Source organism: Lissotriton helveticus, chromosome 8 (genome assembly GCF_964261635.1).
Source record: "Lissotriton helveticus chromosome 8, aLisHel1.1, whole genome shotgun sequence".
NCBI lineage: Eukaryota > Metazoa > Chordata > Amphibia > Caudata > Salamandridae > Lissotriton > Lissotriton helveticus.
Window position 1 is genome coordinate 210,825,385 of NC_136069.1, and position 26,529 is coordinate 210,851,913.

General features: G+C 50.3%; 1 protein-coding gene across 6 annotated transcripts in view; it reads right to left on the reverse strand.

Moving 5' to 3' along the window:
* The window catches only part of SON (SON DNA and RNA binding protein), a 661,708-nt gene that overhangs the window by 296,522 nt on the left and 338,657 nt on the right, over positions 1-26,529 (reverse strand). The window lies entirely within an intron of this gene.

The window sequence follows — 26,529 nt, forward strand, 5'->3', positions numbered from 1 at the left end:
TCCAATATTAAACATGTCTTCCTTTTAGACAAAGTGAAGTACTCCTTTTATAAACAGTCATAAGTAAATACTTTTTAATGAGCACAATCAGGATTTCAAACACTGCTCTGCAAGTTACCCACACATCTCAGCATAGGGCAATCAACATATTTGCTCCAACACAAATAGCGATGCAGACACCAGAACAAAAGAGGCAGTCTCAAAACAAAAGTGAAAGCAGAGAAGAATGTCGATAAGGTTAGAAAATGAACTGGTGGACACATGACAGGAAAATAAATGTGATTTGACTCCTAGTTCGTTTGAATGCAGACTTAAAACAGCCTAGTGAATATCAAAGGTAGTTAATCGAAGTTTGGATTAGTGCTATGTTTGCTATTTGGTTAAACTAGCAATAATCAGCCCATTTATCTGGAAGCAGAAACAGCTGAGGAGTTACTTCTGAAAATACAGAACTAATCCGAAGAAGGCCTGATCAGAAGTGAACCAATGAGTAAGGAGAGTTTAAGGATTGTCTGATTAGGGTAAGGAAATGATTAGCAACCGATGTGTAAAAGTCATTCGTACAAAAGATTTTTGGGGTTGAAAATAGATGCACTACATTAAAAAAAAAAACTGAGAGCAGCAATGACGAAACTAAGCATAAGCATGTTAACTTCAGCCTTTGGGGTCCTCCTTGATTTTGGTGCAAACTTGAACACCATATCGATAAAAAATATGTATTCGGCTATAGGAAAGGAAGGTCAGCACGATACACCAATGTATTAAGAAAGTTTATCGCACACTTCATACTTCAGTGATGGACGATCTACAAAACAGGTTCTCACAATCATTGCTCTGATAACATGCTGCCATTGGCTGTTATACTGTAGCTCGGCCTTGTGTCTTCTGGCTTACAGGATTAAAACAACCCTGGCAATGTACTATGTAAAATAGCAAAGAAACAATAGTGATAACTTCCAAAACACTTTAACAGAGTTGCGAAGTTTCTGGGATGCACTATGGCGCTTCTTAGAGGACTGAAGCATGTCAGAACTTGGAGGTTAACATCACTCACCATTTTTTTTGTAAACAAATTGTATTAATTTATCACAAGTACCTAAGTATCAGCACTCAGAGTACATAGTGCACTTAAAATTACATTCTTTAACATCTTGAGCAGATATTATGCCATATTACATACAAAAAATGAAGTGACCGCCCTAGACCTACTAGAACGCCGCAACGTTGCCAAAAACATTAACACTTACAGACACCTTGCAGGATTGTACAGACGTCTTTTGGCCAGCTGATAGAACATACCCAGTTGGTGCAATTTGTTGATGATCGGATGTTCCCGTCAGGATAAACTAGGAACATTTGTGGAGAAGTCATTTTGTGATATTGGGAAACTGTTTTGGGAATACGCAGCGGCATTCTGGCGAATCCAGCTCTGTACATACATAGCTCGTTTGATGATCTTGTAGGTCCAGTGAACATCGGGGCACCCAATACTAGTGCTCATGCCTTGAGAAAGTCTTAGAAAAAGACGAAACACGTGTCGGCAAACCGTGTGCTGGGAGTTTTTTACATTTTCTTTAAAAAAAAAATGTTTTTATTGGTATTTACAGGCTAGACATTACATATACTGACAGACGTTTTGATTGTTATTCGCCGCTGTTTGTACAAAAAGAGACCTACAAACATGAAACATAAACCATATAGTTGAGGCGGTTTGTTTGACAGGAATATATTCTGTGTTGGTGGTAGAGATGTGGCTATGGTGGTTTGAATGTGTCCATGTGTTCGTCTACTTTGGACCACATCGCTCTATCGTGATGCCTACCTGGCGTGTTTCTAAGGGTGGTAGTGTCCGCTCCTCTTAGGAAGATCACCCATTTGAGCCAGCCTTTGAATGTGGCCTTGGATGTGTCTTTCCAGTTTGTAAGTATTATTTTTGTTGCTGAGGAGAGTAGAAAGTCAAGGAGGTTTTTGTCTTCTTGCGTCCTGACTTCTTGTGAGATCTGTGCTGTGGCAAATGTCAGTTTGATGGTGCAGCCTAGTGTGTCGTTGGTGAAGGCTAAAACCTGTGTCCAGAAGTTTTTGACTTTAGTGCAGTTGAGGATGATATGTTCTAGATCTCCTCTTACTAGACCGCAGTTCCAGCAGATATCATTGTCTATTAGTCCAGTGGTTCCCAAAGTGTGCGCCGCGGCACCCCGGTGCGCCGTGATGAGAAGCCAGGGGCGCCGCGGGCGCAGGATGTGGGGGGTTTGAAAGAAATGCCACCTTCTACACGCATCACAATCGGGCCCTCCGTGGTACCTGTAAATCGATCGCCGCAGGCTATTTTATAGTGCAATGCAGTGCAAGAAACGTAGTTGCAGCACTGTGTTGTGCTGGGGGAGAAAGCAGGGCTTCATATCAGAAAAGATATTTGGTCTCATTCCCAGCACTGGCGCTGTTTGAGAATCAAAAACCCCCTGCACGATGTACAGCATACGTTTTATACTAGAAACGTTCCCATCCAGTAAAAATAAAATGCTTAAAAACATATCAAACTTTTCAAACAGGGGATGGGTGCTCTACAATATAGCAAAAATTTAAAGTTTTAATAGGAGAAATTAAAACATTTGTCCAACTTAATACCGGCCTCAAAGAGGCATTATTTGTTTAGGAGGAAGCAAGGTAGCATAAAGAGTTATTTGCATTACTATTTAGCAACTTTCCAAAACAAAAAGGTTTTGTGCTGGAAACAAAATAGTATGACACTTTGCGCTACTTTGCATCACTTTTTAAGATTTTACAACAGCACAGAGCCTTGATAAATCTGCAGCAAGACATTGCTTTAACAGTGGCCAGTGTTGGTCTGGAGAGCAAAACCAGGTAAAACTTTTCAAACCAGCCTCACACTGCAGGAGGCTGTGACTAGAATTGGACCAGGGGGCATCGATGGGTCATGACATCACATACTACTCTGAAAGCAGCTTCCTAGCCTTCAAACGTTCGGGCATTTGCCGGTGTTGCAAATGGACAATCCTGACAGTGACCCAAAGACTTGAACTTTTGAAAGAAAGGTTAAAATACTAGTCAGTTTGCACATAAAGTATTGCTCAAGAATTCTCGAGCAGGCAAAGAACAACAAAAGGAAGGAGTAGTTTCTGTCCTGTAACTCCAGTTCTGTAGTAGGGGTATCACTGTTATAGTCATAATCTAGTGAATAGTCCCGCCCATGTGCGTGGACCCCGGAGCAATCAAAAATAATCTCTTACAGTGTCAAAAAATGCAGAAATGCATAGACACTTAAGAGAGAATTTAAAGACAGATAATGCAGCCAAAAAAGGTTACACTGTCCAGTACTTCAACTAGAAATTCCACCACAAAATCCACAAAACAGCAAAGCCTGTACAGATTTCCCTTGCTTAACAGCAAAATCCCTCAGGAATGATAGAGAGAAGAACCTGGACAGACAAGCCCCATAGGCTGCCATTATGTGGCTTTAAGGAACCTTCCAGAACCTTCTCTCAGTATCCCAGAATGCATAGCAGGTCCAACTTAGTTTCAGTTCTTTTTGAAGGCGTAAAAAACGCCAGACCTGTAGCATTATGCACCTGAACAAATCTCCACCGGGGAGGCGGGAGGGCGCTTATGACTATAACAGAGATACCCCTACTACAGAACTGGAGTTACAGGACAGAAACTACTCCTTCTGTAGTAGGGGATCTCTGTGTATAGTCATAATCTAGTGAATAGAATGGCAAGCCAATCCCCACATCAAGCGGCGGTGGAGTGCATGAAATTGCGCCACTATTGTGCGGACAAATTCCGCAGCGAAGCGTGCCCAACCTGAGCGTCTGCCCTGGCATCAGTGTCCAGGCAGTAATGCTTAGCAAAGGTATGGACCGACTTCCAAGTGGCCGCCTTGCAGATCTCTGCAAAGGGAACATTACGAAGCATAGCTGTCGTGGCAGCTTTGCCTCTGGTGGAATGAGCCTTAGGTTTACCCCCTAAGGTCTTATTAGCTTTGCAGTAACACAATTGTATGCAGGACACAATCCACCTCGAGATGGACTGTTTAGAGGTAGCAAGACCTGTCCTGACTGAGCCATAATTAATGAACAATTGGTCTGACCTACGAATATCTTTAGTCTTATCAAGATAAAACTTCAGCACCCTCCTCACATCCAGGGAATGTAAAGACCTTTCCGCTGGAGATGACGGATTCTGAAAGAACGTAGGCAAAGTGATAGTCTGATTGATATGAAAATCAGAAACAACCTTGGGAAGAAACTTAGGGTGAGTACGCATAACAACCTTAGCAGCATGAAAAACAGTATAAGGTTCTTGGCAACACAACGCCTGAATTTCACTCACCCTGCGGGCCGATGTAATGGCCACGAGGAACGCCGCCTTCCAGGACAGGTGCTGCAACGAAGCCTTATGAATAGGTTCAAAAGGCTCCTTCATCAATCTGGACAGCACCACATTCAAGTCCCACGAAGGCGAAGGAAGCCTGACAGGAGGGAATACTTTCTTCAAGCCTTCCAAAAAATCTTTGTTCACAGGGATCTGGAAGAAGGAAGTCTGTGAAGGGCCTTTCCTGTAGGCAGTCAAAGCAGCCAGATGAACCTTAATGGAATGGACATTAAGGCCCGACTGCGCCAGATGCAGTAGATAAGGAAGGATGACATCTTCCTTGCATGTCGTAGGGTTAAAGTTCTTAGACTTGCACCAGATGCAAAACCTCTTCCACTTGTAAGCATAAGAAGTCCTAGTGGAAGGGCGTTTAGCCTCCTTCAGTATGTCCATACAATCCTCTGGGAGATTCAGATGGCCATATTGCACTATTTCAGGAGCCATGCCGCCAAACTCAAAGACGAGAGGTTGGGGTGCACCATCCGCCCCCCGAACTTCGTGAGAAGGTCCGGCCTGCACGGCAGCTTCATGTGAGGAAGGAGAGACCGGTGAAGCAGGTCCGTGAACCACCACTGTCTGGGCCATTCCGGGGCAATCAGAATCATTCTCGCCCTGGATTGGGACAGCTTGATGAGAACCGCCGGAATCAGGGGAATTGGTGGAAAAGCGTACAGAAAGCTGTTCGACCAGTTGATCCATAACGCGTTCCCCAGCGTCGCCGGCTGGTAGTACCTGGAGGCGAAGCCTCGGCATTTTCTGTTTTCGGCGGTGGCGAACAGATCTACGTCTGGAGTCCCCCACCTTGCGAAGACTTCTCCCAGAACTTCGTCGCTTATGACCCATTCGTGGTTTTCCTGAATGAGTCTGCTCAGTTCATCTGCCTGAACATTCTGCACACCTGGCAGGTGGGTGGCCGTTTTCGACCGTCCTTGAGCCAGAAGCCAGTGCCAGATCGCCTGCGCCTCCTGCGACAGAGTGCGCGATCTCGAGCCCCCCTGCTTGTTGAGGTAATACATCGTTGTCGTGTTGTCTGTCTGAACAAGCAGAGAGTCGGTCTGAAAGGACGGGTGAAAAGCCTTCAGCGCCAAGTGCACAGCCCTGAGTTCCAGGAAATGGATGTGGTACGTGGCCTCCGTCTGGGACCACGTCCCTTGAATCTGCAGGTCTCCGGAGTGCGCTCCCCAGCCCTGGAGAGAAGCATCCGTCACGATAGTCTGTGTGGGAATGTCCTTGTGGAAGGGAACCCCTCTGAGAAGATTCTCCTTCGAGCACCACCACTTCAGAGACTGAAGAGCATGTAGAGACAGTCGTATCTTGTCGTCCCAAGATCCTCTCCTCTGGTCCCATTGATCCTCCAAGCACTCCTGCAGCGGTCTCATGTGCAGCCGCGCATGTGGCGTCAGGAAGATACACAAGGCCATCGATCCCAGCAGAGAAGACACCGTCCTCACTGTCGTGGATGGAGTAGACACGAGAGCCTGAGCCTTCCGAAGGAGTGATAAACGTCGCTCCTCCGAAGGAGACACGCTTGCTGACAGCGTGTTGATGGAGGCTCCCAAGTACTGGATGCACTGGACCGGAGTCGGGACAGACTTGGACATGTTGATGTGCAACCCCAGCTTGTTCAAGAGAACGCACGTCCTCTGGAAGTGTGCTTGAGCTTCCGAGAAGGAGGAGGCCTTGATCAACCAATCGTCCAGGTACGGGTAGACAAACACCTTGTTCTTCCTCAGGTGTGCCGCTACCACTGCCATGCATTTCGAAAATGTCCTGGGTGCAGACTTCAGCCCGAAGGGAAGCACCGTGTACTGATAGTGATTGGTGCCGACTTGAAAGCGCAGAAACTTCCTGTGTTTGCATGCAATAGGCACATGGAAGTATGCATCCTGTAGATCTATGGCACACATCCAATCTCCTCGTTGCAGCTGAGGGTAGATCTGATGCAACGACAGCATGCGAAACTTTTCTCTGCGAATCCACTTGTTTGTCTGTCGCAAGTCCAGAATGGGCCTGAACTCATTCTTGTCCTTCTTGCGGACGAGAAAGAACCGAGAGTAAAGACCTCTTCCTCTTTGAGACAGAGGTACATCCTCTATCGCCCTTTTTCTCAGCAGGATGTCTGCCTCCGCCTGGAGCTCGCGCAGCTGGTACTGCGAGCTGACCGGAGGGATCGATGGAGGAGGGCTGATGAACCGAAGACTGTATCCATTGCAAACAATATTCAGCACCCACTTGTCCTGAGTAATTTTTCTCCACTCTGCCAGAAAAAATTGAACGCTTCCCCCCACCGGAGCGGGTAACGGACGAGGGGGAAGTAACCGCTCAGGGTTGAGACCCGGCCGGGCCCTTGGTCGCGGTAGAGGACTGCTGTCTACCTCTACCCCCCTGGCGTTTCTGGAAGGGCCTTCTGTACTGCTGCTGTTGCGGCTGATGCTGCCCAGAAGACTGTCCCCTTCCTCGGCCCTGCGACCCGAACCGTCGCTGGAACTGGCGGTAGGGTTTCTTCTCCTTGGGCTTCTCCAGGCCCACCGCCGTCAGGGTCTCAGCCTCGGCCTTCATCCTGGCCATTTCATCATCCGCGTGTTTCCCGAAGAGGGTATCTCCGGAAAACGGCAGATTCGCCACACGTTGTTGCGCTTCAGGCTTAAGGGACGTCAACCTGAGCCAAGCATGGCGCCTCTGGTTTATACCGTGGCAGTATCCATGCGCGGACAGGAGGGAGATATCTGCGGCGGCACTAATGGCCTGGTTAGAGACCAGCATCCCCTCCTGGACGATCTCCATGAAGTCCTCTCTGCGGTCGCGAGGAACGAGGTCCGCAAACTGCTCCATCGAGTCCCACAGCGAACGGTCATATCGTCCCAACAGAGCCGAGTCACTGGCGGCCTTCATCGTTGTGGAGGACGTCCCACACTCCTTCCGTCCAGCCGAGTCCATCCAGCGGCTCTCCTTATCAGGAGGCACAGTGGATGCAGGGGAGGTGGCATGGAGCTTCCGAGCCGCTGTCACGATCACCGAATCCGGTGTCGGGTCCTTTCTCAAGAAAGCTGGGTCCGACTCTGGAGCTCTGTATTTCTTGATGAGCCTGGAGGGCGCAGACTTCACCACCGCCGGTGTTAGGAAGAGCTGTTCCGCAGGCTCAAGGAGCCCTGGCACCAAAGGTAGTAGGGGGCGAGACAGGTGTTTCTTATGTAATGTCTCAAAGATGACAGAAGTTGAAGGCGTAGGAGCTGTAACCTTGATCCCCAACTTCGCCGCCCCATGCAGGAGAACCTCCTGAAACGTACCAATGTCATCTACTGGGGACACCCTAGTCTCCGGTGAATCAGATAACGTTGGCGAGTAGGAACGGGTCCCCGAGGTAGAACGGGACCGGGACCTATGCCTCCTATGGCGATGCCTGGATCTCGATGAAGACCCGCGACCACTCCTAGATCTGTCTCGTTTACCCGAGCGAGACCTAGATCTCTTGGGCCTGGGCCTATCCGTAGGCCTCCCCGGGTCAGACGCCTTAGGCTTCGGAAGAACCTTCGACTTAGGAGTCTTCTTCGGGGGTGTCGGGTACTTGGGTACCGACACCGATCTCGGCGTAACCGGTGGAGGAGGCGTAACCGGAACCGGGACCTTCGGAGCCGGCAGGGGAGGCAACGGGGGAGGGGTCGGAGCCCTCGGAGGCGGACCCCTGGGTAAAGGAGGCGGAGTAGGCTTCTTCGGGGTATACACCACGGAATACGCCGTTCCCGGCGAGCCACCACCATGTCCAGACTGTGGGGAGCCCCCCACAGTCCTGGGCCTGTCCTGACGACCTCCTGACGCCGAAGACCGGTGCCCAGACATCGAATGTGGGTCCTTCGACGGCGATCGGCCCTTCGGCGTCGACCGTTCCACACTCCTCGACGTCGACCGGTGTCTATGCCTCGACGTCGACCCCGACCAGATGGATGAACCGCGAAATCTCGACGACGAGCGATGGCGCCTCGACGGCGACCTCGATCTCTTAGATCGCCTCGACGTCGATCTCTTAGACCGTCTCGACGTCGACTTCCTCGGCGTCGGAGACCTCTTCCGTCTCGACAGCGACCCTGACGACGAGGATCCCCTCGACGACGATGACTTCGACGGCGAACGGCGGTGTCGCCTCGACGGCGAGCGCCGACGCCGGGTCCTCCGATGTCGTCCACTCGACGCCGAGGAAATCGACACCGGCTTCGACGGCGGCCTGAAAACGTCCCTCGACGTCGACGGGCGACGTTTTCTCAACCCAGAGCCCTGGGGAGACCGGGAACTGGCCGTGGACCTTCCTCTCGACGTCGTGGTCATAGCCACTGACCCAGACGGAGATTTTGGACAAGAGCCGGACTTCCTGCCCTTGGGGAGCCCCCCAGAGGCCTCAGCATGGGCAGAAGGAGCCCCTCCTGACCCACCTCGAGCCTTCAATCTTCTTTCTTCAAGTCCCTGAAGTCTGATTTTTCTCCTGTCCTTCAGGGTCCTTCCAGAGAAGCCTCTACAGATCACACACTCCTCAGGGATGTGGGAAGAGGGAAGGCAGAGGATACAGACCTCATGGGGGTCTGATTTGGCCTTCTTCCTGGAGCACTCCGGGCATTTATCAAATAATGCAGGCATTATTGACAACAAAAGAGTGCAGAAACCCAAGAAGAAAGTCACCAAAGTACTCTGAAAGCACAAAAATCGAATTTAGTGCAAAAAACACCAACAAAACCCTTGAAAAGGGAGAGCTCAATGCTCCAGGGTCCTGCTTGCAGGAGCCGGAAAAAAGAACTGAAACTAAGTTGGACCTGCTATGCATTCTGGGATACTGAGAGAAGGTTCTGGAAGGTTCCTTAAAGGCACAGTATCCTATTTAAGCCACATAATGGCAGCCTATGGGGCTTGTCTGTCCAGGTTCTTCTCTCTATCATTCCTGAGGGATTTTGCTGTTAAGCAAGGGAAATCTGTACAGGCTTTGCTGTTTTGTGGATTTTGTGGTGGAATTTCTAGTTGAAGTACTGGACAGTGTAGCCTTTTTTGGCTGCATTATCTGTCTTTAAATTCTCTCTTAAGTGTCTATGCATTTCTGCATTTTTTGACACTGTAAGAGATTATTTTTGATTGCTCCGGTGTCCACGCACATGGGCGGGACTATTCACTAGATTATGACTATACACAGAGATCCCCTACTACAGAAACGAAAAATTCAATTATCAGTAGCTAGAAAGTCAATGGACATTGTTCCCACACATGTTCATGTGTTCTAGTGTTAAGAAAAAAATAGCATATAGATAGAGACATCAGAAAATAATGTCACCCTTTTCCAACTGATATGAGCGAAAGAGCGACGCAAAACACTCTCTTTTGGCGCATATCGGAGATGTACATGCTGTTACACACCTTCCACCACAGTCAGTACTCAAAAGCGTTTGCCACGGATTGCTACTTCCAAACTAAAACCTTTTCCAGATAGATTTACGATCTCTTTTTGCTGCTACAACTCAAAAGGGTGTACAAGCACTTCAACGCCATGGCCACATCTCTGAAATGAGTGTCTCTGCTAGACTCTGTCTATATTTTGCATTACGAATTCTTTTGTAGGTTTGGGTGGTTCATACTACTTTCCAATATTTGGATTGGTAAAAAAAACGCATGTTTTGCCACAGAAGTGTAGAATGCCGGGGGGAAGTTAAACTCATAATTAACAATTTGAGGAAATGTAGAGTGCTGCCGTGTGTGTCCATTTAATAGTAAGTGAAGTTTTCGAAAGCGATTTGGTTAGTAACTTGTAAACAGTGATTCCTTACAGTATTTAGAGGAAAAAGACAAAAATCTTTAAATTTACAAAGAACAACAACTAAAACAGCTCAAAACTCTGTGCTCTTGTAATCACTAAGGAAATATAGAGTGCCCTGATTCCAAGACGAGAATGCACATTACACCTATATTATTTATGTAAATGCAGGGCTTTAAGTGGGATGAAAAAAACTGGGGGGGGGAATCTCAAAGGGGCGTGGCCGATGTAATAAAGGGCGTGGCTTAAAACACTTAAGCTAAAAATCTGTGCTTAGCATAGTGTGCTGCCTGACCCACCGGTAAAAAAATGGCGGGGAGCCACGGTCAACTGCCAATTTGGTCAAGGGAGCCATGGGTCAAAAAAGTTTGGGAACCACTGTATTAGTCCTATTGATGCCAGTCGTGCTGGTGTCCAATAGGCCAGGTGTAACAGACAGAATTTTGTTTGCGCTAGTTTTGGGGATATCATGCACTTAGATGGGGAAGCCCACAGGGTGTGTAGCTCTTGTTGTGGCAGTTTGTCCTTAGTTTGGGTTTCCCAGTAGGCCGTTTTTTTTGTCATTGAGCTTAGACGTGGATGGACAGAGCAGTGTGTACAGAAGCGAGACCTGGTGGCCTGTCTTGTTTATATTCTCCATTAGTTGGAAGATAGAGGGGGTTTGTCTGTGTGTTTTTGTTTTCGTTAGGGCTGTTTTAATGGCTAGGAAGTTATAGAGTTATATGTCTGGTAGGTTGTGTTCCTTCTTCAGGTTGTTGAAAGTGTATGGTGCTCCTTCTGGTTCCAGTTATATTGGAAATTGAATCCCCAGGCTTTTCCATGTACTCATATCTAAGGTTTTGCCTCTGTATTTAATCTTGTGGTTCCCCCCAGAGCATTTCCCACCTCGAATTTTTGATGCTGACCTCTAGTCTACGGTCTATCATCAGTAGAGCCTGTTTCGTGAGCTTTAGGATGGGGTTGTTGTTGAGTGCTTGCTTGTTCGCTGTTAGTAGAGTGAGTGGGGAAGAGTTGTTTAGCATCGCTCTCTCTATGGTTAGCCAGGTTGGTGTGTATTTTTGGGTGGGTAGCACCCAGTGCATTCCTTGTCTGGCTATGAATGCTAGTTGGAACGTTTTAGGGTCCGCTATGTTAAGCCCGCCTAGATTCTTTGCTAATCTGAGCTTGCGTAGGCCTATCCTCGCTTTTTTGCCTTGCCATATAAATTTGTTGATCATTAGGTCTAGCTTTTTGTGGAAGTCTTCTGTGAAGGGCAGTGGGAGCATGTCTGCTAGATAGTTGATTATTGGCGTGACCATCATTTTGATCGTTTCAATGCGGCCCCACCAAGTGATAAACTTGGGTGACCATGAGTCTAGTAGGTCTTTTACTTTGTTCAGCGTAACTGTTTCGTTCAGTTCTAGAGTGGTTCTTAGATTCCTTTTGAATTGGATACCTAGGTATTTGATGGCCTTTGGCTGCCAAGCTAGTCCTATATCTCCTAGTACTTCTCTGGTGGTGTGCACATTGAGTGGCATGCAGTCGGATTTGTCCTTGTTGAGTTTGTAGTCTGAGTGTTTGGCGTATGTTTTTATTGTGCTCATGAGTGTCGGTATGGCACCTGCGGGGTCGTTTGTCAAGATTAATAGGTAGTCTGCGTAGGCCGCGATCTTGGCTGTTGTGTTGTTTATCGTTATACCTGCTATTTGTCTGTTCGCTAGGGTGTCTGTGATCAGGGGTTCCAGCGCCAGTAGGAATAGTAGCGGGGATAAAGGGCATCCCTGTCTTGTGCCTCTTTCAAGTTCGAACGGGGCGGAGGATCCTCCGTTTAAGGCAATTTTTGCTATGGGTTTTTTATATAGCGCCATGACTTTCTTCGTATACTCACTTCCTACGTTGTATTCTTGCAGGCACTTCTCGAGGAAGTGCCAGGAGACTCTGTCAAACGCTTTTTTGGCATCTAGTGTGATAGCTACTGCCGGATGCATGGAGTTTGAGGAGTGTTCAATCATCTGACACAGTAGTCTGGTGTTGTCATGTGACATGCGGGATTTCATGTACCCTACTTGCGTGTTTCCAATTAGCTGGTGTAGGAATTTGTTGAGTCTGGTGGCTAGCACTTTTGCGTATAGTTTGCAGTCTAGGTTAATGAGCGAGATGGGGCGGTAGTTTTTGGGCCATTGTGTGTCTTTGCCTTCTTTTGGGATAACAATGATGTCAGCTTGTGACATGGTTTCTGTTATTGTGCCCTCATCTGCACAGTGGTTGAATGCATTTGTCAGGACTGGGGCAAGGAGATCTTTGAACTTTTTGTAGAAGGGTGCTGTGTAGCCGTCTGGCCCCGGTGCCTTGTTGTCTTTTAGTGAGTTTATGGCAATTACTATCTCGGATTCTTTGAAGACTTGGCCTAACGCTCTAGCTTCTTCATCTAGTAGTTTGGGAAGATTGAGTTTTTTTTAAGTAGTCTGTGGCGCCTGCTTCATCTATGTTGTTGTCTTTATTGTATAACTCTTTGTAGAAGTCCCTGAACGTTTGTAAGATTCCCGTATGGCTTGTGTGTGTTGTGTTTCGCTTGTCAGTAATATTTGAAATGGAGTGCTGTCTTTGTTTGCGTTTGAGGTATGACGCTAATATTTTCCCTGCTTTGTTGGCTTCGCATAGGTTGATCTGTTTGTACTTCCTGATCCACATTCCTGCCCTTTGGCTCAGGATTCTGTTATATTCGTATTTCTTACTTGTGAGGGTGAGGAGGAGGTCTGAGGGGGATTAAACATCACCCACCAGGTACAATTTTTATAAGAAAGAGCAGGGCTTTAAGTCAATCAATCAATCAGAGTACTTATAAAGCGCGCTACTTACCTGTGAGGGTCTCAAGGCGCTATGGGGAGGGGGGGGGGGGGTGCTGCTACTGCTAGAAGAGCCAGGTCTTGAGGAGTCTTTTGAAGGCGAGTAGGTCTTGGGTCTGCCGTATGTGGATAGGGAGGGTGTTCCAGGTCTTGGCGGCGAGGTAGGAGAAGGATCTACCGCTGGAGGTCGTTCGGTGGATGCGGGGGCCAGCGGCGAGGGCGAAGCTGGCGGATCGAAGCTGGCGGGTGGGGGTGTAGAAGCTGAGTTTGCGGTTCAGGTAGGCTGGCCTGGCGTTGAGGAGTGCTTTGTGTGAGGAGCTTGAAGGTGATCCTCTAGTCGACGGGGAGCCAGTGTAGGTCTCTCAGGCGGGGGGTGGTGTGGCTGCGGCGGGGGACGTTGACGATCAGTCGGGCGGAGGCGTTTTGGATGTGTTGTCATCCTAGGTGTTTGGGTGGGATTCCTGCGTAGAGTGCGTTGCCGTAGCCCAGTCTTGTGCTGATGAGGGCCTGTGTCACCGTTCTTCTTGCTTCGGTCGGGATCCACTTGTAGATCCTGCGGAGCATGCGGAGGGTGTTGTAGCAGGAGGAGGAGACGGCGTTGACTTGCTTAGACATGGAGAGGGAGGATTCGAGGATGAATCCTAGGTTGCGTGCATGGTCAGTGGGTGTTGGTGCTGTTCCCAGTGTGGTCGGCCACCAGGACTCATCCCAGGCTGAGGGGGTGGGTCGGAGGTTGAGGACCTCCGTCTTGTCCGAGTTCAGCTTCAGACAGCTGCTCCTCATCCAGTCGGCGACGGCCTTCATTCCCTCATGGAGGTTGGTTTTGGTGGTGTGTGAGTCCTTGGTGAGAGAGAGGATGAGCTGGGTGTCGTCGGCGTAGGAGATGATGTTGAGGTTGTGATGGCGGGCCACTTGTGCGAGGGGGGCCATGTAGACGTTGAACAGCGTCAGGCTGAGAGATGAGCCCTGGGGGACGCCGCAGATGATGTCGGTGGCTTCGGATCGGAAGGGTGGGAGGCGGACGCTCTGGGTTCTGCCGGAGAGGAAGGACGTGGTCCAGTCAAGGGCCTTCTCTTGGATTCCGGCTTCTAGGAGGCGAGTCTTTAGAGTGCGATGGCAGACTGTGTCAAAGGCGGCTGACTGGTCCAGGAGGATGATGGCTGATGTTTCGCCGTTGTCTAGTTGGCGCCTGATGTCGTCTGTGGCGGCGATGAGGGCTGTCTCGGTGCTGTGGTTTCGTCTGAACTCCGGACTGGGACGGGTCCAAGATGTTGTTGTCTTCCAGGTGGCGGGCCAATTGCATGTTGACGATTTTCTTGATGACCTTTGCTGGGAACGGGAGCAGGGAGATGGGCCGGAAGTTCTTGAGGTACTTGGGGTCCGCCTTGGGCTTCTTGAGGAGGGCGTTGATTTCGGCGTGCTTCCAGCTTTCCGGGAATGTCGCTGTTTCGAAGGAGATGTTGATGACCTTCCATAGTTGGGGTGCGATGGCTGCATCTGCTTTGTTGAATACGTGGTGTGGGCACGGGTCTGACGGAGATCCTGAGTGGATGGAGTTTATGACCTTGCGTGTCTCGTTGACGTTGGACCAGGAGGTCAGGCGGTTGGCGCTGGTAGTGTTCACAGGGGAGGTGGAGTCTGGCGTAGTCGGGGTGGTCATGGTGTGGAAGCTGTCGTGGATGTCAGCGATCTTGCGGTGGAAGAAGATGGCTAGTGAGTCGCACAGTTCTTGTGAGGGTGGGATGTCGTTGGCGTTGGTGCTGGGGTTGGAGAGTTCTTTTACGATGCTGAAGAGCCCCTTGCTGTCGTGTGCGTTGTTATCCAAGTGGTATTTGAAGGAGGATCTCTTGGCTAATCTGATGAGGTGGTGATGTCTGCGGGTGGCGTCCTTGTGGGCTGCGTGGTTGTCCGGTGTGCGTTCGTGGAGCCATATCTTCTCCAGTTTCCGGCATGCGCGTTTGGAGGTCTGGAGCTCGTCGGTGAACCAGGTGGCTCTCTTGCTGGCGTGGCTGTTGGAGGGTTTCTTGAGCGGGCGAGGGTGTTGGCGCAGTCGTCGATCAACTGCCTGAGGTTGCAGGCTGCGGCGTCTGGGTTGGTGGGGTCGGCGGGAGGGTTCTGGGCGAGGGTGGTGATCAGCTGGTCTTCGGTGACTTTGCTCCAGCAGCGGCGAGGCAGCTGTTGGGTGCGGTGGTGCGTGGTTGGTTTCTTTTTTTTTTAAATTTTTTTTTTTTTTATTTAAAACCTTTATTGGTCATTATCATAAAGTACATTGCCTACTACCCCCATCCTCCCCTGCGAGGCCAGAAGCTGTGTCGTGTCATATAATGATGCTTATGCGTATCTAGCAAGGGGTGGACAGTTAACACAGCATGTCGCCTACAACCCGTTCGGGCCGGCCGCGTTGCATCTAACCGTGGGCTATCTGGGAGTCTTTATTTAATCAACATAAATACATTGCAGTAGTGTAGGCAATAGAATCTTGAGGTTACTTTTTCACTTAACTTTCAACTTCATAACATCTAAGTCACATTAACTTCCCCTAATGGGCCCACCATACACAGTATGTGGTGTGATGGATCATACAGTATGGAGTACCAGTAAAGTACAATGCAGCAGTATAGAGTGCTAAGTTCTCATAATGGTATAGAGGCGCACTCCATAGACATTGTTTATTCTCAGGGAACGTGTAATCCTTGCCGTCCGAAGAGTTCAATGTCGTGTCGTGCCATAGGTATGTTGTAGGTAGTATGTCATGTAGTCATACAGGATGTGGAGAAGCAGAACTGGGGGGTGGCTAGGATCATCGCGGTCCATGTCTCCCTTGTAGGTTCTGGCCTTAGTGCATGGGTATCATGAAAGGTGTGCTATGTGCTCAGTCATGGGGGGTGGCGAGGCTCGCAGTGTCTGGGAGGGGGGGGGCAGGTTAGCGGGTATGCGCTGGAGTCAGTCTACCGCATTACGCAGGGAAGTGCGACCAAGGGGGGGGGGGGTGACGGCGCGGACATTATCACTTATTCCACCGTCACACTCCTCCTCGGATTCATCGGTGTTTCGTGTGTGGAGTAGATACGCAACAAGGGGGCCCCACAGGTCCTTGGGACGTGAGTTACGTGGTAGCAGCTCAGCGTAGTAATGGAGTTGTTCCTGCCACGTGCTCATGCTATGTAGCCAGTCCTTAAATTTAGGAGCTCTCCCCCTACCCCATCGACATGCCACCTGCCGTTTAGCCAACAGGAGGCTCAGTGCGAAAAATAGTTTATGTGTTTTTAATGTTGGGATAGTGTGTCCTAGCAGAGCTAATTTGGGACAAGGGTCTGTGGGTATGCCGATCATCTCAGAAATAGCCTCAAACACCTCTATCCAGTATAGGGCCACAGCTCGGCACCTCCACGCTAAGTGCATGAAGTCCGCACCAGGTCTACCACATCGGAGACAGCGATCATTGTCTCTGAGCCCCAGTCGGTGTAGCTTAGCAGGCGTGAAGTAGAGTCTATGCAGGAATTTATAGTGTACTAACCGAAGACGAGCGTTTCCCGTCACTGCTTGGGTATGAGAGCAGCTCAGCTCCCATTGTTCGTCTGTCATGGAGCAATCAAGATCCTCATCCCAGTCTCGTCTAGCCCTGAGCGGAGGAGGGGATGGAGCTATTTGAACATGTTTATACAGCATAGAGACCACATGCTTTGGGGTATCCGTCTGAAGTAGGGAATGAAGTGGGGCCATGGTTTCTGGTTCGTCCGGAAAGTTGGGTGTAATGGATTTAATGTTTTGCCGAAGCCGAACATATAGGAAGGTGTCCATTATTGCAGGGGTGTGAACTCCAAAGAACTGCTGTGCAGTGCGAAAGGTACCCTGGAGGTACAGTTCTCCCCAGGTATGGATAGCTAGTTTCGCCAGGAGCTTGCGCCCTATTTCTTCCTGCGCAATACTCACACGGGGGTCGTTTGCCAGTGCCATCAATGGTGAGTAGAAGAAGTGTACTTCCATATGTTTCGCTATACGATTCCAGGCCCTGACAGTGCAGTCTACAATAGTGGGGTCTTTTTCTCCAGTACTGACAGTCGTGTAAAGGTAACCTGAAGGCTGTTCCGGTCTCATGTAACCGTCTTCAACCGCCAGGTGGGCCATGAATGGTGGGGGGTGGAACCAATATGAAGCAAAGTGCCCTTGGGCACAGTCATAGTATTTGCGGAGGTCGGGGACCTCGAATCCCCCTTGGTGGTAGGGTAGCATCAGCGTCTTCAAACTGAGTCTGGCCTGTTTGCCGCCCCAGATGAGGCGTGACAGTTGTGAGTCGAGGGCGTGGAAAAAACATGAGCCAGGGTGATAGGGTATGTTGGTGAAGAGGTACAATAGTTTGGGGAGTACCACCATTTTAATCAGGGAAATGCGGCCCGCCATGGACAGTGGGAGGTGTATCCATTTAGTTATGGAATCTGTCAGTTTATCTAAGGTAGTTCCATAATTGGCCCTGATAAGAGCCTCGCGGTTTCGGGAGATGGTGATTCCTAAGTATTTGACTTCTTCAGATTCCCACACCAAAGGGTAGTCTAGGGGAAATTTCGTAGTCTTGTCAGTCAAGGGGAATAGGGCCGATTTCGCCCAGTTTATTTGCACTCCTGCTATTGCCCCAAACTTATTTATCTCCCGAAGCAAGGGATTTAGATTTTCCTGAGGTTTGTTGACATAAAGGGTTATGTCATCTGTGTATAACGCAATCAGCAGTTGTCGTGTCGGGTAAATAAGGGAGCGATGGTTGTGGTGCTGACGGAGTTTAGCAGCCAGGGGTTCGATGGCAATCGCAAAAAGTATTGGGGACAAAGGGCAGCCTTGCCTGGTTCCCCTACGAATCTCAAATGGAGCAGAACGGGCCCCATTAAGGAGCACCGTTGCTTGGGGTTTATGATACAATAACCGAATCCAGTCAATAAAGTTAAAAGGGACTCCCATCCGTGCGAGTAGTGCAAAAAGGTAATCCCATTCCAGGGAGTCAAACGCCTTTGTGGCGTCTAGGAATACGGCAGCTGCCTCGCAACGGGGGTTGATATCCTGCAACACTGCTTGGAGGGTGCGTAAGTTATGTGATGTGGAACGGTTAGGGACGAATCCTGCCTGATCTGGTAGTACAAGCCTTTCCATTAGGAGATTGAGACGCGTCGCAAGTATTTTTGCTAAGATCTTACAATCTGTGTTCAACAGGGAGAGGGGCCTGTAGGAATCGCAGTGTTCTGATGGTTTGCCTGGTTTCAGCAGTGATGTTATTAATGCTTCCCGCATTGTGTGCGGGAGTGAGCCGTCCGCCAGTGCTGCATAGAAGACTTGTTTCAGTATGGGCGCTAGTATGTGTATGAAGTGTTTATAAAATTCGATCGGCAGGCCATCCGATCCGGGCGCCTTACCAGACTTCATGGCCATGATCGCATCCCTAATCTCATCGAGTTCAAGCTCATGGTGGAGGAATTTTTGTTGGGATGGCCCTAACCAGGCAATGGCGGTATCTTCTAGGTAATCCTGGAGGTTAATCGTGCCAGTGCTGTGTGAGCTGTAGAGCGATGTGTAGTGGTCAGTTAACACTCGGAGCTGTTCCGGGAGGTCTCGTTGTGGTATGTCATGCCTGTCGAGTAACGAGGGGACATAGTTTTGGTACCGAGGGGTTCTAGTCGCAGCCGCCAGCGCTTTGCCAGGCCTGTCTCCTTCCCCAAACATCCTAGCAGTGAAGGGCCTCCCCAGGAATTTACATTCTTTCTCTGCCGCCTCTGAGTATTCATTCAGTTTTTCCCTAAGCTGGGCCTGGGTTGCGCCATCTCTATCCCCCTGCGCCAATTCCCGTTCTAGCAGTTTAATCTCAGTTTCCAGTGTGCGTATGTCTTGTCGCAGTGTCTTTAGAACTCCCCCCCCTTTGGCTATGCAGGTCCCCCTGATCGTCACCTTAAAGGCCTCCCAAACAGTAGTGAGACTAGAGACTGAGTTGATATTACGTTCGAATAACTCAGTGACCTCTTGCTCCAGTTCAGCAGCAAAGGCAGTATCAGTGAGGTGTGCGGGGTTAAGGCGCCAGTTTAGGTAAGGGGCTACAGTGATGGGCACCTGCAGGGAGAGAAGGACCGGCGAGTGGTCCGAAAATGTTCTCGCCAGGTGTTGTGCACTGATTAACCATGGGGCCAGTCCTACTGACAAGAATATATAGTCCAATCGGGCCCATGTGGAATGGAAAGCTGAGTGATGAGTACCTTGCCTGGCAGAGGGGTGCAGGTGTCGCCACGCGTCTACCAAGCGGTGATCTTTCACTATTCCCAACAGTGAACGTTGGGTATTCGTGTAATGAGAGGCCTGCGGACATGACCTATCCATCCCAGGAATTAAGGCAGTATTGAAGTCGCCTCCCAGCATCACGTGATCAATCCCCAAGGCCTGTATTTTCCCCCACATCGTGAGAAGAACATTAGGATCATCAATGTTAGGACCATAATAACATGCAATCAATATCGTATGTGCGTGAAGTTTCCCCCATATCATACAGTAACGACCCTCAGAATCTATCTCAGTCCCGGCAAGAGTAAAATTAGTCCCCCTCCGAACCAGAACCGCAACCCCTCTTGCATAGTTAGAATAGGATGAAAACACCTTGCACGAGGACCATTTTGAGGCGAATGAAGGGGAACCTTGCGGGAGTAGATGTGTCTCTTGTAGCATGGCAATGGCAATCCCATGTCTGTCCAAATATCCCAGAATCTGTCTTTTCTTCCTCGGGTTATTCAATCCACGTATATTCCAGGAGACTACATTGAACTGCGAGGTTGGTTGCGTTTCAGTTAAATCCCCCATGGTACAATCAGAAAATATATATACCTAGGGTCTACAACATCCATGTGTGTATAACGTACGGCAACGAGTGTGTGATACGATCCCGAACTTCTACCGTGACATGCCCAACATCTAGAATGACTGTCAATTAGCACGCTCAAGTATGCAACATGTTGAAACATTATCCCACCCACACCGGCATCCCCAACCCGCCGGGTATACAGAATCCCTCCCCCCATAGACATCCCTCCCTCTCCCCAACTTGGAAACAAAAGTAAAGACAAAGTCTCCCCTAGTCTGCAAGCAGAAGGGGTATTTGGGGGTTCGCCCATCGGGGATCAACTCTAGGGGGCGCCCAACCTGTCCTCCACCTCCCTACTTGCACCCACACGGAGCCAGGCATGCCCCCGGGCTCACTACGTGGGACGGAGGTGGGTGATCAAGCACCAAAAGTTGTTTAAACCGGTTCATGTAATTGCCTGAAAGTGTACCTCACCAGGTTACTGAAGTCTTGTTCGTTCATACTCATCTTGGATGTGGTAGACGCCACTGCAACAGTTCAGTCTTGGTGGTTCATAGGCGATGCGGATCTGGAGCGTTGTTTTTCAGCACTCCTCTTATCCTTGTCTTTCTTGTGCTGCTTGAGGAAATCTTCCACCTGCTGAGGATTGTGAAAAAAGAGTTGTTTGCCTTGGTAGGAGATTTTTAGTTTCGCCGGATAAAGCATAGCGTATGGCATCTCTTGTTCCTGAAGTTTTTTCTTCACTCCCGCGAACTTCTTTCTAGCCTCCTGTACTGCCGGGGTGAAGTCTGGGAAGAAGGAGAGCGTGGTATTGCAGTATCCTACAGTGCCGATCTCTCTTGCCCGTCTTAGCACCGCATCCCGGTCCCTATAGTTTAGGAATCTCGCGATGATGGGGCGTGGAGGGGCCCCCGTTGGACGGCGCGCGGCCAGGGACCTGTGGGCTCGCTCAACTATTAGGTGCGGGGAGAACGACTCCTTACCAAAGAGTTCGGTAACCAGATTCTCGATAAATACCTCCATTCTTCCTGTGTTTGTGGTCTCCGCCAGGCCCGTGATGCGAACGTTGTTTCGGCGGGACCTCGCTTCTAAATCCTCATTCTTCTCAGCAATGATTTTCAGGAGCTTGTCCATTTGGGACATATGTCTGCCCGCCGAGGTGGCCCCATCCTCCAGCACAGAGATCCTTTCCTCCGCTTCGTTGAGTCTGGAGTCGTGGCTTTCCAATTTTGAGACCACGCTATCCATGCGAGTGTTGATGTTGTCAATCTTGGAGTCAATCTTGGACAGACTCTGTTGCATGTTAATCAGCAAGGCTTTCCAGTCTTCGTCTGGGGGGCCACAGGCCCCAGGGCTACCCTCCGGGTCTTGTGTGTTTTTGGGGGGTCTTTTAGCCTCAAAAGGTATCTTGGATTGTTTGGCGTCGTTGCGCCCCATGTCGCGTGTTGGTGTCCGTGAGGTCGACGTGGCGGCTGGGGCCCGGGCGTTTGAAGGAAGCTGTTGGGCCAGTGGCCTTAAAGTTATTGGGACTGGGTGGTGTAGCGGCCTTTGTGTGTCACGCGAGGGTGGGCGCAGGCCTATTCTGCACGTGGACCTGAAGACGGAGCGCGAGTCTGTCAGTGGCAGCGGCAGTGAGCGCAGAGCAGCTTAGTCTTCTTCGTCACCAGTAATCCGGGCAGGGAAAGGCCGCATTCCAAAATATGGCGCGTGATGACACTGTGCGCTGTGAGTTAAGGTAGGGTGCGGGCCGCAGCAGCCAATGGTCCCAGAGGAGAAGGTAGTGACACAGCTGGCCTGTGGCGAAGTCTACTTGGGGAGAGAAGCAAGGCCGCCGGTCGTCGCAGTCACCGGCAGTCCGCGGTCTCAGCGACCACCCGGTAACCCCTCAGGCGGCTAGGGGCGACCAGTGCACCAGCTGTTCTTGTCCTGCGGGCGCCCCCCCGCAACACTCGTCCAGGCAGGTCTTACTTGCACCTCCTACCTCACAGGTGTAATCTCCTCGTCCGCAATCGCCGAGAGGCGGGAAGGCCGCAGCTGATGGGCAGGTAGGCCCCGCTGTCCGTAGGGTGATGCGCCGGCCTTCTCACAAGGGCAGCGAGCCGCGGGGGGCCGTGATCCAGCAGCGGGAGGGTCCAGCACCAAGGCGTAGGTCACTGGGGTGCTTGGGAACTATTTGGCAGGCAGTGCAGTTCGCTATGCGGTAGTGCGCCGGCCGGTATGCAGTCTCGTTGCCGGGCCGGACAGGCCCCGCAGCCGTTCCCGCCAAGGGATTCAAAAGACGCGCTGCAAAGTTGCCGCTTCCTCACAGGCAGGGCTCACCTCGTTCACGCAGGGGTCTGCCAGCTCCGCCGTCGTCTCCCCAGGATGTCCAGCTGCGCCGGCAGCCTCCGCAGAGCACAGGGAATGCCGCCTCGACCAGGCCTCAGAGCCCCGGAGTTTCCCGGCGCACCCAGCCGACCAGGCAGCAGGTCGCAGTCCAGCGCTGCAGTCCGGTCCCAGAAGATGGGTCGGTATCTCCTCTCCCGTTCAGGCGTTTCGTACGTGTGTACCACCGCTGAGATCAGGGGGCCGCAACAATCCCGGTTCCGAGGTGTCTGGGCAATATTTTCCGGTCAGGAAGGTCTGAAGGATGGACTAACGGCTCGATCCGACGAGAGCCTCACTACAGTGCGGCCATCTTGGTTTGGCGCAACCTAGCGCCCCCGTGGTTGGTTTCTTGAAGGTGAAATGGATGCAGCGGGGGTCGGTCCAGTGGAGTTCGGTGGTGTGGTCGAAGGCGACGTGGGTGCCTGTGGAGAAAACGGGGTCCAGCGTGTGGCCGGCGGCGTGGGTGGGTGCTGCAACGAGTTGTCTGAGGCCAAGGTTGGCGAGGTTGTCGATCAGGGTGGCGGAGTTGCCGTCGTTGTTGTTCTCGAGGTGGAATTTCAGGTCCCCAAGGAGGATGTAGTCCGTGGAGGCAAGTGCGTGGGTGCTGGCGAGGTCGGCGATGGAGTCGCTGAACTGAGCCCGGGGTCCGGGGGTCTGTAGATGAGTGTTCCTCTGAGGGTGGTGTTGGGGGTCGGTGTGGATCCGGAAGTGGAGGTGTTCGGCGTTGTTCAGGGTGTCGTCTGCTTGGGTAACGACCTTGAGGGTGGACTTGTGGACGATGGCTATTCCTCCTCCGATTCCGTTGGCGCGATCCCTGCCGGTGATCTTGTAGCCGTCCGGGATGGCTATGGCGATGTCGGGCGCCGAGGAGTCGTTCCACCAGGTCTCAGTCAGGAAGGCCACGTCTGGGGCGGAGGTGTTGAGCAGATACCAGAGGTCGACGGTATGTTTGCGTGCGGAGCGGGTGTTGAGGAGTATGCAGCGGAGGTGGTTGGGTCCAGTCCTTGGAGGTTTGGTGGCTCTGTCGCAGGTGAAGCTGCAGGTGCGGCAGGAGAAGGGTCCGAGGGTCCGTTTCGGGGCGGCCTGGAAGAAGGTGTGGTTTCGGCCGGCGTTGAGAGCGTGGAGGGTGCTGGCGTCGTAGTGGAGTCTGGTGCCGTGGCGTTCGCGGGGTCCAGGGGTTCTGGCGCTGGGCGCGGTCCAGGCGCGGACGGGCGCAAACGGGCTTGCCTTAGGCGGGCCTTCAGCATGCCAGGGGCACACCCGCTGCGCGGCTGTGCAGCGTCCGGCATATATGGGGAGGTGGGAGGGAGGTACAGCTGGGAGGCGGGAGCAGTGAGTGGGCAGGGGGCGGGGCACTGTGGTGGGGAAAAAGTGGTACAGAAAGCAAAATGGGGCACAAGGGGGGAAACGAGTGGCACAGAGCAGAAAACGAGGCACAAAGAGGGGGAAACAGTGGTACAGAAGGCAAATGGGGCACAAGGGGGGGGCGAGTGGCACAGAGCAGAAAACGAGGCACAAGAGGGGAAGACAGTGGCACAGAAAGCAAAAAGGACGGAGTACACTTACCAGCGGCAGTGGCAACAGGGGCACACAGTCGGAGCTGCGTGGAGGGGGAGCGACCTACCAGGAGGGTCAGGGGTCGCTTACCTCACCGCGCAGCGTCTGGCATATATGGGGAGGTGGGAGGGAGGAGCAGCTGGGAGGCGGGAGCAGCGATTGGGCAGTGGGCAGTCAGGGGGGCAGTGGGCGGTCAGGGGGGCAGGGCTGTAGGGGGCACAGCGGAGTGGGAAACCAGTGCAACAGAAGACAAGAGGGGCACAAAAAACGAGTGGAACAGAGGGCAGAAGGGCACAAAAAACGAGTGGAATAGAGGGCAGAAGGGCACATAAAACGAGTGGAACAGTGGGCAGAAGGGCACAAAAAACGAGGGCAAAACGGGTGGAACAGAGGGCAGAAAGGCACAAAAAACGAGGGAAAAACGGGTGGAACAGAGGGCAGAAAACGAGGCACAATAGGGGGAGACAGTGGCACAGAAAGCAAAAAGGACGGAGGACACTTACCAGTGGCAGTGGCAGCGGCAGCAGGAGCACACAGTCGGAGCTGAGTGGTGGGGGAGTGAACTACCAGGAGGGTATAATAAAACTGGGGGGATCTCTCAAAGGGGCGCAGCCAGTATAATTAGTGGCGCAGCTTAAAACACGTAGGCTAAAAACCGGTGCTTAGCATCGTGTGCCGCCACACTTGTATTTTGCTGTTTCTGTCATTGCATCCCGATATATGATACAACAAGTAACATTATACCTACAAGAAGTCAGGACTATTGACTTTGTCAATGGTGGTTAGTTGCATAAGATAAATAAGCATCAACTATGGCTTGTATATAATATTGAAAAAGCTTCTACTTACAGCCCTGGTGACACCACAACAATGCTGCTGCTCCTAAGTTTGAAAAATAGAAAGGGAAATTCAAAGAGAAAATTACACTCTTTAAAGGATTTCCCTTCCCCTACAACGCTCACCTGCATGAAGTCATGCCGTACCTTCTCCACTAGGAGAAGGGAGCAGTTTGAGCAGCGCATATCGATGTACCTGCTGTCACTGCAGTCCGGAAAAAAACGGACAACTCGTGTCAGGGCACAAAACAGAGCCCCAGAGACCCGTTTCGGGGCCCCTTTAAAGAACTGCCGGTGCTCAGCACCGGTGAGACCCGGCCCACGTAAAGGCCTGAGAAGGAGAGTATTAAATTGACCAGTTTTTCCACTTGAAATTCAGAGGGATTTGTGTTGGTTTAAAACCAAAATGTTCAATTGGGAGCTAGAACATGTAAGAGTTAGGGAGCCAGGAGAGGTACATTACAACATGAATGCAAGAGTTGTGAGGTAGGGTGTGAGGTAGGGTGTAAGGTAGGGTGTAAGTCCATATTCTCTTGTGCAGGCATTATGATAAAGCTCAAAATTTTACAATAATGGAAGGTGGTTATCCAATTTCCTCTTATTAAAGGGTAAAGATCAGGACCAGCTTGGGGAACTCAAAATTCATGATCAGGATAGGCTTGGGGAACTCAAATTTCTAGAGGGCCTAAAGATCTGCCATATAATGAGCACTAGGTAGAAGTTACCAAGCTAAGAAACCATTGGAGCCATGCAACTCCTGATATTATGGTAAAGACACACGAGGTGTGGTAGCGTTTATTTCCAATTGAAGGAGAATTTAATTAGATAAACAAGGAAAAGGATTAACTTACAACAAACCAGCAATACATTCTACATTTGTCAAACTTCTAAATTAAAGAATAAAGAAACACAGATCACAGAGGACTCAATCTGGGGCGAACTGAGAAAAACAGTTTAACTCACTGCTGTATCCGCTAACATATACATCCTAAATGCTAGAAAAAAGCACTAGCAAATTCTATGAACATTTACTTTAGTTTCCTGAAGACAACAATTCATATTTCTGATGTTAGTAGTTGGATATTGAAACACGTTCAGTACTGAATTGCAATGAAAGAAAAACTTTTCCTTTATTGCCAACACATACTATTGTTCATAAAGACTTTAAGTCCGGGAGAAGTAGAGCAATAGAAGTCTAGTGTACACTGCAAGTTGAAAAATTCAGATGTAGATAAAAACCCTGGGGATGTGCAAGAAGTATCATATAAAATAAATAGTCAAAGGATCAAGGGAGCCGAAAAGCGTCGGACATGCCTTCTCAATAAAGCAAATTTATTTTCACCCTGGAGAGTTTGTTTCTTTTGGGGTATCCTGGTCACCACTGGGTAGTTATAGTTATGCCAGCTGATCCATAGGAAAAGCATTTTTATGTTGCAAATGACTGTCACCATTTGACAAATCTCCACAATACTTTCCAAAAAGGTGCTACTTACTAACTAGTCTGTACATGGAAAGTTTTGAAGCAATCTGTTAAGCGGGGGCCAAGAAAAAGTGGGATTCACAAAATCCAAACCCCCCCATGCATTTTCCATAGACTTCTTTAAACAGGGCTAAAGCGAAAACTGATGAACAGAATTACAGCAAATGTGGCAGGAAGCAACATCTTGGTATGTAGATTGTGTATTTTATGATTTGGCATAAATCCGTTCAAGTGATATTTGAGAAATTAAGGTTAAAAAGAAATATCTAGATATCTAGATGTATGGGTTTGCGAGAGTCTCGATGGACTCTCACGGGAGCGCCAAATAAAAAATAGAGCATTCAGATAGGCCTAGGAAGCCTCATTTCCATTTGGACCTCCCGCTCTTGCGGGAGTTAGACTCTGCTTGTAGCCATTACAGACTTAGCTTAGACATAGGCCCAGATGCATCAAACCAAAAT